Raw genomic sequence first — 8,021 nt, forward strand, 5'->3', positions numbered from 1 at the left:
GGCACCATGTGTGGGCGGGGTAAGGTGAGTGTTAGCCTAGAACCACCCCCCTCGCAAGGCATTCATTCTTCTCACAGGCTGGAGTGCTGTTTGCTTCGAGCTGGAGCTGAGCTCCCCCAGCCATGCTCTCAGCTAAAGGAAGCTGAGGGTTCTAAGGTTACTCACCCTCTCCGGGAGCAGACGCATTTAAAAGAAGGTCTCTGAGTGCGGACAACTCCACTCTTTTGCTTCCATTCACGACAACCCTGAAGAGTCTTTGCGGGGGTGTCTGCGTGGCTCAGTCCATAAAGCATCTGCTTTTCGCTCAAGTTATGATCGCAGATGTCCTGGGATCCAGCCCTGCCGGGGGCGGGTGGGGGTGGGGGTCTCTGCTCAGTGGGGCGTCTGCTTCTCCCTCTGCCCCTGCCTCATATGTGCCCTCTCTCTCAAATAAGTAAAATCGTGAAGAAAAAAAAAAAAGAGTAATTGCAACTATAGTCTCTCTTAGAATCAGAATTATTTAATACCTTCGCATTATACTCAAAGGAAAGCCAAGTTCCTAAGATCTCCTACAAGGTCTGGCAGTTTCTAACTGTCCACTGCTCCCTGTCTCATCCCTGGTCTCCTTGCTTGTGCTCTGGCCACATGGGTCTTGTTGCCATTCCTCAAGCACTTTGCGCAAGTACCCACCTTGAGCTCTGTTCCCGGGGGTGCTCTCTGCCTGTAATTCCTCAGCACCTTCGTCCGGTCAAATGCTACTACAACGATGCTGCAAAGTCTGCACCAACAACTCAATTTAGAATTCCAACCTACTTCTAACACCACAGCCCCCTCCATTCTCTCAATCCCCTGTAATTTTCTTATACATTCTGTCATTTTCATGTTGTGCTAGTATTTATTTCTGTTTTCCTCCCTAGAAGGGTAAAAACCTTGTTGCTGGTGGTGATAGCGTGTCCTTGTCCTTCGTTCCCTAATGCTTCCTAAGCACGTGAAACTGGGCGATCTTTTTAAACCACAAATCTGTTCATATGACTTCTCTGCCTAAAATCGCCCCATGGATTCCTACTACTATTAGGATCCATTAAAAAATCCTTAACTCTGCCTATAAAGAGTGATCCAACTCCTTAGTTTATACTTGATGTGGATTAGCGAACGCCTGGTAATTACTGTCCGCACCCCCTTTACCAACAAAAGTACCCAGATTTAGACGTTGGATTCTACTAGAGGGTCCTGTGTCATCGACATGTCCTCTCCCCTCTGTCTGGTATCCTACTCTCCCCACCAGTCTTGACCTCCAGACACCCTGGCCCGCGTGGTAGCCCCGCTCTCCTCGGAGTTTTTGCCCACGAGGTCCTTTCTGAGGTGTGAAAACGGAAGCCCCTGTGGACCCGTTCTCCCGGCTCTCACCCAGCCCCTTCCTGTCCCATCTGCTTCTACCACATTCTCTTTGTCAAACCACTGAGTGCACCCCCAAAGTCTCACGTACCTGAGAGAAGATAATATTTCTGAACTCAACATGCACCCCCTGTAAATTCCCCTACATCTTGGCTGTCTAGTTTTGCTTCAGACCTGTAGCATGCAGCAGGGAATTCAGAAAGGAGAGCAGGAAATGTGACCAGGACCCCATTTATGTGTCCTCAGTTAGAGTTAAACACACACACACACACACACACACACACACACACACACACACTGGGCTCTGCCCTTAAGCACAGTGGGACAGTGTCTGTCGAAATTGTCAGTGCACAAATTCTTTGACATATTTTCTGTATGTGTGGGCGGCATCATGACAGGAGATACAGCGTGAAGTGGCGAAGAGAATATCTGAAGATAAAAAACAGCAACAATTACTCTGAATTTAGCACTTAAAAAATAAAAGTAGGGGAAGGAAGACAGAAAATCTACCCCCCTACACACCCCCCTCAAGCAGTGGCTGATTAGCTCCGTTGGTTAGCGCATGGTGCTAATAACGCCAAGGTTGTGGGTTTGATCCCTGTACAGGCCACTCACTTTAAGTTTTTGTTTCTGTTTTTCCGGTTTTCCCCTCTTCAAAGACAGATGCTTAATTTCTGAAAAACCCCCTTCTTGGTGTGCCAAAAGCAGGGCGTAATGCACAACGGTCTACGAAGTTCTCAGTCCCTCAACATCAGTTTCCTTTAATCCACTCCTAACTCGATTCAGCTCCCGGGTGCATCTAAGTTTGAACTTGGTGCTTTCTCTGTACTCCCATGACTGCGCGGCTGCTCAAGGGGCACAAGTAGTGGAAAAGAGACACAGGCCTCTGCCTTCCTTCCTCCTTGCTTGTTTGTTCGGTTTTAAATTGTCTTTCCAAAGTTGTTTCCCAACCAACCTCCTTTTTCTGAAAACATCAAGAGATACACAAAGTAAAGAGAAATTCTTAAAAGGCTGTTATTTCGATGTTTCCAAACTAAAATTTCACTGACAGCTGAGATTGGCTGCAGGTGGAGGGCTAATTCAGGACAGCCCTTCTCTCTACTTCTGTATCACTTTGAACAAAAAACAGGCTTCCTCCCTTCTTTCTTCTTTTCATTTCTTTTCCTTTTCTTTCTTCCTTCCTTTTCTTTCTTTCTTCCTTCCTTTCCTTTTTTCTTTTTCTTCTTCCTCCCTCCCTCCCTCTTTCATTTCTTTTCTTTTCTTCCTTTTCCTTTTTTCCCTTCTTTCTTCCTTCCTTCCTTTTCTTTCTTTCCTTTTTTCTTTTCCTTCTTTCTTCCCCTCCCTCCCTCCCCCCTCTCCCTCTCTCCCTCCCTCTCTTTCTTTTCTTTCCTTTCCTTTCCTTGTCTTGTCTTCTGAACAGGAGTTGAACCTAGATTCTTGAAATCAATAGACATATACCTTGTATCATTTCTCCTGACCTGAAAGGACAAGCAAATATCACAGTTACCTCTGATCTTTGTGGATGGTCCATTCCCAGCTGTGTATAGTTACCGCCCTGCCTGAACATGCTGCTCATTATTCCCCTCAGTGGGGAATTCCTTCTAGAACTTTCTCTCATCACAGCTCTCTGTCCTGCCAACTCCAGCTGTCTTAGTCTCCTGGATCTCAGCAACCTCTCATAAGCTCAGGTAGTTTTTCAGCCTCTCCCCAGGTCCCTCAGGTCTCATGATCCCAGGGCCCTAGGATCACATTGGTCTCCCTGCTCAGCAGGAAGCCTGCTTCTCCCTCTCCCTCTCCCCCCTCCACCCGCCCTTATCTTCCCTCTTTAAAAAATGGATGATCTTGGTTGTCCTAAAATCTTATACAGTTGAGAAGTTTTATGTTCAAGCTTTATTTCAAGTAGCTGATTTTCTTATTTTAAAGTGTATCCAGAGATAATCTGATTTACCATTTTTACTACATGTTCAGAAAACTTCCTTCACTGAGAATCATTTCGGGCATCTCATTTTGTAAATCAGTGACCTTTTCTGAAATAACATGGATTTTTTCTAATTTTATTTACCTTTCAGGTTATTCTTGATGCAAATAACTAATTATATTTCATCCAATGAAAGTAATATGAAGATTCATTTTCGAAATAAATCTATATAAGAAATGTTCTATGAATGGACATAAAGAAGTCATATTCAGGACATCAGCTGTAGGGGCGGAGGGCAGATAGCCCAAAGATGGACCACTGTGGCATGAAGATTATCCTGAGCTGAAGGCAACTGACACTTTGTGGGCTCAAGAGAAACTTTTGCTCCTTCCTTCACTGCATAGACGATTCTAAATTGGAAATCTATTCCAAAGTAAAGGTCATTGTCAGAGACGCATTTTATCTGGGTGACCCATCTACAGGACAGAACGAACATCTAATTACTGAGCATCTTCTCTGCCTCTCATTGCCCTGGAGTTGCCCTGAAGCCCCTACCCACCCCCCCCTTCCTTAGTCAGGATGACATATATACCTCAGTTAGACTCTCTTTGGAATCCTGTATCTCTGTGGATTCCTCCTGTTAAATGGGATTTTTTTTCTGTTAATTTGTCTCATGTCAATCCGATTCTTATTCCAGCAAGAACGACCTCGATGAGGACAGAGTTACTTGCTCCCCAACACAGACAAGGGCTGGCTCACAACTATTTTCCAGAGCTGGGCAGGAGCGGGTTGGAAGCCCTGGGCCCAGCAAGATCCATGGCAGCTGCTCACTTCTCTCTCGCTCTTTCCTATCACCTCACGCCCCTAACAACTGAAGTTCTCACCAGCCTGCCCCCTCTCAGCCTTGAACACAAGGAGGACCCCCTTCCTGACCTACCCTGGCCATTACAATCTACAGTCTGGCAGGGCAGATAGGGTCACGGTAGGGACTGAATTGGAGAGGGGGGATCAGGATCCCAGGAGAGGGGGAGCCAGGAAGACATCTAAGAGATGAGTTCCCCAGCTCCACTAAGCAGGCTGGGGGACAAAGCAATGACACTAGAGAGGGAAGAGTCTAGAGGGAAAGGAAACCCCTCTCACAATTTGTTAAACCTTGTCTGAGGTCAAGTTCACAGAATTAACTTCCAGCACCTCTGGCAGCCTCCCCAGACTTCAATATGTGGGCCAGACACAATTTTCTACAGCCGAAGGGTGTAAAATGTCAGTCTTGGGGCTTTCCAGCCTCTCACAAAAGAAACAAGGGTGGGACCCAGGGGTCAAAGTTCCACCTGCAGGAGGACCCAGCAGCAGCCAGGGAGGGACAGACAGGTCGACCCAGAGGTCCAGCAGGAAGTCCTAGGAGCTGGGCATCTGTGTGAGGGCTCAGGGGTCAGCCTTGGGAGGGCAGACAACAGGTGACGGGCCCAGGGCCACAGAGCACAGGTACAGAAACTTCTTTAGGAGAGAGAAAAAGTACGGCGATGATGATGTAGAGTGTGAAAGCTCTTACAAATAGCGGGGCCTGTTTGTGCTTCAGCCTCAGCGCCCCGGAAGGGGAGGGGAGGGGAGGCTGGTGGGTGGGCGGGGGGCGGTTCGCCCTGGCGTCTCTTTGGGGGTCTCTCCTGCTCACGTGGCGGGTCCTGAGCACTGAGCAAGGGGAGGACGGCGGTTGCGATCCGTCCCTCCTCCCGTCTGCTTCCCCACCCCGAGGTGCTCCGGGCGCCCTGGGAGCCTCGTCCAGCCTCGAAGTCCAGCCTCGCAGCGCAGGCACGTGGACTTCTGCGGAGGCGCCAGCGGCTCCCCCGTCGTGCCGTGAAACCTTTCCAGAGCGCGAATAAGACCTGATAACGAAGGGAGGGACCTCAGGGCTCTGCCTCAGCTTCCTCACCCCTGAAACAGGGACAGGGCACCCCATCCCACAGGGCAGCCGAAACACCTGTCACGGAGCCTGCACCTCGGGAAGGGCTCGGTCTCCGTCACGGCCTTGCCTGCCCCCTTTCCGGAGCACCCAGCTCCGAATAGTGCAGGAGGAGATTCGGGGACGCAGGGGAGGATGTCTGACGTTTGGAAGTCGATGTTTTCTATTAAGACTCTGGTTTAGATGGTGTGTGACAGGTAGCAGCCCATCACTTAATCCTACAGGACGGAAAGCAGAATGCTCCCACTTTTCAAGCCACTGGATCTAAGGAAGGACAAGGTCAACAAAGCCTTTAGGGTCACCACCAGGGGGTTGGGTCCCATGGTGTAATGGCCAGCACTCTGGACTCTGAAGCCAGCGATCCAAGCTCAAGTCTTGGTGGGACCTCTGTCTGGTTTCCCCCTGGATTTCGGACACTCAGCTCCTTTCTGAGAGCCATGCTCTTCTTTCCATGCAAATCGCTCTTCTTTCCATGCAAATAAGGCCAAACTTATTCTTGCCTGCCACCCCCTGTGAGCCAACAAGCTGGGCCACTCCTTCAGAGCAGACTGAAATGCTGTCTCCCCGGCTCAGTAAAACAACGACTGAAACGTTTACCAACCTACTCTGAAGCTGGCCTTTTGCCGTCCCACCTCCCCCCGTGGACCGCGTTGTGCGGATTGGACAAGCGCAGTCACTCTGGATATTGCCGGGGACGTTTGTTTTTGGAAACAGGCTCTTTCGTTTGGTTTTGGAAAGAGGAGGAAAGCGTCGCGGAGCGAGGCGAGGAGCAAGGAAATGTGGTGGGAAAACAGCCGCGCTCGTGTTAGTGGAGATCCGAGAAGCTGGGTCAGAGAAGCCGGGCAGCAGAGGCTGGAGATCGGGAGCCCTCGGGACAGAGCGAAACACTTCCCGAAAGTGCACCTGCGCCAGCACGCACCTGCTCCTGGGGGGCGCGACCCTCTCCGCTTCCCAGCCCCTCGCCAAGTCCTGCCGTTGTGTTACTTTGCACGCGACAGCTAGCTGCTGCGGCCTGCGACCTGGGGGCCGAAGGGGGGTGGGGGGGTCGGGGGGGGTCGATATTCCCTGTTGCCAAGAAGGAACAATTGGTTGGAAACGCTGGCGTCTCCGATATTCTGTATATATTGTCTGTAAATGAGACCGAGGGCTGCGTCTCAGCGGCATGTTCTTAAGGGCTTCTTCGCGGAGGAGGTGACAAATTTCTCATCCCCTTCCGACTGACAGCACACTAACGCGGAAGGGAACGCACGTATCACGTCAAGTTAGCGTTTTAATTTTTCTACACTTATTCAGACTCTTAAGAAAACGATTCTCCTTGACTTTTGTCCAAGGAAATAGATAATCATACTTGGTGAAACTATACTTAGGTGGTTGCAAGTCCCCTCTTCGCTATCCCTGTTATTTACTAGTAAATTTAGTAAATAAACTATTTACCGTTTATTTACTAAATTGAGATGGAGGAAATGTACCGAAGAGAATGCACCTTAAACAACCATGAAAGCACCTTTTGTAAAATGTCCCATACTTAGAAGCACAAACTAGTGGTCTCTTTGCTGTTAATTCCCACTAAATTCTTCTTATTCCTCTGCGGACACATGACTCGGGGGGAAATATTCCCAGCCCTTTCACTGAAGAACGCGTTTCCAGTGCAATTCTACTTTACATGTATAATAAATGACCTATGCACAAAATTATCTCTGTGCATCTTTTACTGTGTGCCACGGCTAAATGCGACAGCTATTCAAGGCAGAAGGAAAGTGCTTAAATAGATGCATCGTCGCTGGAAATACCTAAAGTTTGGATTTCAGTGTATGCTGTTTGTTGCACAGTGGCACGAAAGGATGTTTGAGCACTAAAATACATCATATTAGGATAAAATTCTGTAGCAGGTATGCAATGAAAATACATTTGCAAGGGAAAACGTTTTATCGAAGAGTCTTCAACGGTAAAGCCGCAGCAAGTAGGGCGGTAAGGAAAACGGGGGGCCGGGGGCTGTCAGGCCTCAGAGGAGATCGGAAGGCAGAGCAGAGACTGAGGGTGCAGCGGGTAGAAAACGAGATTATGGAGTTTGGTGGGGGGGGGAGGGGGAGGATAGAGAGAATCTCTCGGGACCGGAAGGCAAGTGCGAGCACGAAGGAGGGATGACAGCCGAGGCGGGAGACCCGGGCGGGTGTGGCAGGAGCTTCCAAGTGTGACAGGTTCCCCGGGGAGAAGGTGGAAGGAGCGGTCGGGTGTGAGAATTCTCTGGGACAACCGCAGTTTGAAAAACAACGCCACGCCTCAGGGTCAAAGTGCAAAGCTTTGCTAAAAGGGAGAATTAAGAGCGTCTTCAAAAACCGCAAGTACCTATGGGACGAGGTGGCCGAGTGGTTAAGGCGATGGACTGCTAATCCATTGTGCTCTGCACGCGTGGGTTCGAATCCCACCCTCGTCGGCCGGTGCGGGTTTCTCTCAGCAGCGGGGGTGCACGTTTTGTACCTCACGCATCCGGCGGGTGGACCCCTACCGGCGGCCTCGGGTAAGACATCCGCGCGGGCGCTGTTCCTCGTCCGGATCACCGCGGCTCTGCGCGGAGCCCAAGCTGAGGTCGAGGCCGGCCACCCTCGGAGAACAGGTGCTCCCTGGGAACTGTGCCCTGGATTTGCTTCAAAATGCAGCTCGACGGTGGTGGAGGCAGAGAAGGACGTCGGCAAAATACTGCAGACCGTCCGCGCTGCTTGGCGGGACCTTGGGTGTTTGTGTTACTATTCTTTCTTCACTTTTCCGAATTGC

At 50.0% G+C, this 8,021-nt stretch overlaps 1 non-coding gene across 1 annotated transcript; it reads left to right on the plus strand.

The window, feature by feature from the left end:
* Nucleotides 1–7,601: 7,601 nt before the first annotated feature.
* Nucleotides 7,602–7,683, plus strand: TRNAS-GCU. The gene has a single exon. It is a non-coding gene; the product is annotated as a tRNA-Ser (tRNA).
* Nucleotides 7,684–8,021: the final 338 nt, after the last annotated feature.

The sequence above is a fragment of the Mustela erminea genome, chromosome 4, assembly GCF_009829155.1.
Source record: "Mustela erminea isolate mMusErm1 chromosome 4, mMusErm1.Pri, whole genome shotgun sequence".
NCBI classification, from domain to species: Eukaryota; Metazoa; Chordata; class Mammalia; order Carnivora; family Mustelidae; genus Mustela; species Mustela erminea.